Raw genomic sequence first — 3605 nt, 5'->3', positions numbered from 1 at the left:
AGGTCATCTTCTAAAACCTGGTACCCCGCTTGCTTGTCCTTGAGAGGCTCATTCACAATCAACACTCCTTTCCCGACCTAAGTTTGTCCCTGTCAGTTTGTCTCGCTTTTCCTTCCAGAAGCCCCCTTCCCGGGGTGGGGGGGAGGGGGGGGAGGTGGTGGTGGTGGGGGGGGGTAGGGGGGTGGGTGGGTCTGAGTTTCAAGCTCCACCTGACTAGGATCCCATTCTGCTTTCGCCTTCGGGCGGTCCTGCCTCGCTTGGAAACGCTGCTACGTTGCTCCTGGTGGATGAGCTTGCGTTCGTTTTGAGTTTGAGAACGCTGGATGCAAAGACGAGGAGTCTTGATGGCTGAGGCTTTTGGTGTCCCCCTCACTCGGGGGCCTCCCTCTCTTCCCGCCTCCCCCCGCCTCCCCACCCACCCCCTCACACCCGACCCCTACCACCCCAGGGCCCCGGCCGGGCCCCGCCCCTCCAGGCCGCATCTGTCAGAGGGAGTTGAAAAAGCCTCCTGACAGGACACGTCCTCCCTCAGCAGCCAGCCCTTCCTGGCTCCCTGGCTTCAGCTTTCCGTTCGCGTGGCTCGGGCAGCCTTTCGCATCTTCTTTGCACCTGCCTGTGTTTGCAACAGAGGACCGTGGCCAAGGGATCCAGGAAACCGGGAGGAGAGCTGGCTTCCGGGGAGGCGAATGGGAAGGACAGGGAGGCAGAGAGGGAGCCTTGCCTCAGAGAACGGACTTTGAACCCCCGAAGGGAAAAGTCCTCCAGATAAATCACGTCTTCCCCCACCGAATCCAAGAGCCATACTCGCTCGCTGTGGAAAAATGGGGACATCCCGGTCAAAGCAGGACGAGAGAGGACCCAAAGCTCCCTCCTCTCCCCGTTCAGCCATCGTCGTCCTGGGAGGGAGTCTCTTCGCGGTTCGCTTCTCCTGCCGGCCCCGTTTCCCCCTCCTGCCAACCCAGCGCCTCTATCGCCTGCTCCTCGCTTCCTCGGGCTGCGGGCTGCGGGCTGCGGGATGGGGGAGGGGGGGGGGGTGCGGTGCGCGTCGCTCCCTGCCAGCTCGTGCCCGGGGTGGTTCTGACGGGTCCCCGGATCTGATCTCCGAGGGAGCACCTTCTGCGGGGAGAAGCGGGACTGCCGTCCCTGTCAGTTTCCCGGAGCGCGGGACCGGAGCCTTGCCCCGAAACGCAGGCTCGGGAGACCGAAGTCCTGAGCTGAAACCCAAGGGGCGCCGTCTCCCGCGAGTGACGTGCCCTCCCTGAGCTGCGCTTTCCTCCTCTGGTGCGAGGGGGTCCTGGCGTTCGTGCCTCCTTGCGGGGGCGAGTGCTGGTGAGAACGCAAGCGGGAAATACGGAGCAGACCGCTCAGCACGGAGCGCGGCCTCGGTGGGGGCCCGGGCCTCGGCCGCCGTCCTTCCCCACGAGCCTACTTCTTGCCGCCGAGGCTCATCCAGCACCCAGGGATCGATCGCCTGGCTGCTTCCGGCCAGACACTCTCCTAGGTGCTGGCCACCCAGCAGCCGAGAACGCGGGTGCCAATCTCGGCCTCCGGGGCGTTCGCCTCCTCGCCTCTGGGGCCGCAAGACCAGCGGTGTGCCTACGCATGCCGGCCAGAGGTGGCAGAACCTGACGAGGACACGTGCCGTGGAAAATGGAGAGCTTGGCGCCCCGGAGGGCCTCGTCGGACGTCTGTGGATGGCCGTCGCTCTCTTTGCCGAAGCCCGCCCCCTGCCCATCTTCTCTCCGTCCCAGGGTCCCCTTTCCAGTGGGACGCAAGAAGGCCCACAGGGCCCAAACGCTGGAGACGGGCAGCGCACACAGCGCGCCCTGGGTCCCGGGGGGTGCGGCGGGAAAGCCTTGCGGCACAGAACCCTGAAGCCCAGAGGTCTCGAGACAGGGAGAGCCGGGACGTCGGCAGGCACCGACGGGCCTTCGGACGCGACTCTTCCTCCCCGTCATCACACCGTGCTGCTCCTCCCTCCGTCCTGGGCGCGAGCGCGCTCTTGGGAAGACGGAGGCGCCTTCGTCGGTGACCTAGCGGGCGGGAGATCCCGGCAACGTCCCCAGCGGCACTTGAGCAGAACGGGGACGCTGCGGTCGGTCGTCGGGGAGGGGCTTCTACATGTCTGGTAGATGGAGCTGCTTTCTCGTGCCAAGTTCTCTGGGCCCTGACTTTTCTGCCTGCTCCTTCTATCAACTCAGTAAGGTCGGGGGTGCCCGGCAGAAAGAGGAAAAGAGCCAGAGCGAAGAAGCGGAGAGAAAGGAACACACAAACCCGGACGCACACACACACACAGGCACACAGACACACAGGCGCGCGCGCGCGCGCGCGCACACACACACACACACACACACACACACGCCTACACACCCACTCGCACAACCCGCACAAGCACACGCACACGCAAGCGCAGACAGAGCGCGCCAGCGAGCTCCGGTGCCTGCCTGTGGTTCCTGGGCGATGGCGGGGCAGCGATGCCGGGAGCCCGGGACTCCTGAGAGCCTGTCTGCGCGGCCTAGGGCCCCAGGGGTGATCGCCAGCCCCGGGGCCCCTGCCTCCTGGCCCGGGCCCAGCTCCAGCACCACCGCCCTCCTGGGGGGGAAGCGAGCTCTTGGGCAGAGCCTCTCTGGGTCAGGGTGGGTGTCTGTCTAGGTCCGTGTCTTGGATCCTCTCCGTGTCGCCGTTTCTCTGTTTCTCCGTGTCTCTGTCTCTGTCTCTGTCTCTGGGTCTCTGGGCTGGCGCCAGCAGGAGCTGTCCAGGGTCCCCGCGAGGGGCGGGTTGGGGGCGGGGTGCCGGTCTCCTGGGCGGCGCTGGCGGGGGGGAAGTGTGGCCGCCCCGCCTCCCCGCTCCCTCAGGGGCAGCGCGGCGGGCTTCCGCTGACGCCCTCTGGTCGCGCCGGTGGCTCCGCCTGGGTTTGGGCAAGTCGGGGCCCGGCCGGCGCCGCAGAGGTCAGGGCTCCCGCTGGGAGGCCCCTCGGGCCGGAGGGGACTCAGAGGAGCACGGGCCCGGCGGCCCGACGCCCCGACGCCTCGGGCCAAGTGCCCCGCGCCACCCCCCTCCCAGCAGCCGCATCTCCTGCGACCCATCGCCGGATCCGAGCGGCCAGGGCGGCCTGGAGTGTTCCCGGGCCGCGAGGGGAGAGCGCCCAGCCAGGCGCCCCGCCCCCATCCCCGCCCCCACCGCCGCCCCCACCACCCCTCGTTTCCCACCGCCGCCCGCCCCGCCCCGCCTCCTCGCACCCCGGGCTGCTCCAGGCCTCCGCGCCCTGGGAGGGCAGCAGGGCGGGGCAGCGCAGGGTTTGGCTGGCCCGCTGGCCGCGCCCGAGGCGGCCGCGGCGGGAGGCAGCAGCGGGAGGAAGGCGGCAGGCCGGGCGCGGGCGCAGGGGGCGCCGGCGGCGGGTGCGCGTCACAGAGGCCTGGGCGCGCGCGAGCCGCGGGCCGGGCGACGCGGCGCGGCTTCTTAGGGGCGCCGGCGGCAGGCGCCAGCGTCTACGGCCATACCACCCTGAACGCGCCCGATCTCGTCTGATCTCGGAAGCTAAGCAGGGTCGGGCCTGGTTAGTACTTGGATGGGAGACCGCCTGGGAATACCGGGTGCTGTAGGCT

General features: G+C 68.8%; 1 non-coding gene across 1 annotated transcript; it reads left to right on the top strand.

The window, feature by feature from the left end:
• Window positions 1-3486: 3486 nt before the first annotated feature.
• Window positions 3487-3605, top strand: LOC139043036 (5S ribosomal RNA). The gene has a single exon (XR_011500114.1). It is a non-coding gene; the product is annotated as a 5S ribosomal RNA (ribosomal RNA).

The sequence above is a fragment of the Equus asinus genome, unplaced genomic scaffold, assembly GCF_041296235.1.
Source record: "Equus asinus isolate D_3611 breed Donkey unplaced genomic scaffold, EquAss-T2T_v2 contig_138, whole genome shotgun sequence".
In the NCBI taxonomy this organism is placed as follows: Eukaryota; Metazoa; Chordata; class Mammalia; order Perissodactyla; family Equidae; genus Equus; species Equus asinus.
Note: the sequence above shows the minus strand (reverse complement) of the source record. Positions and strands in the feature narration are given on the sequence as shown.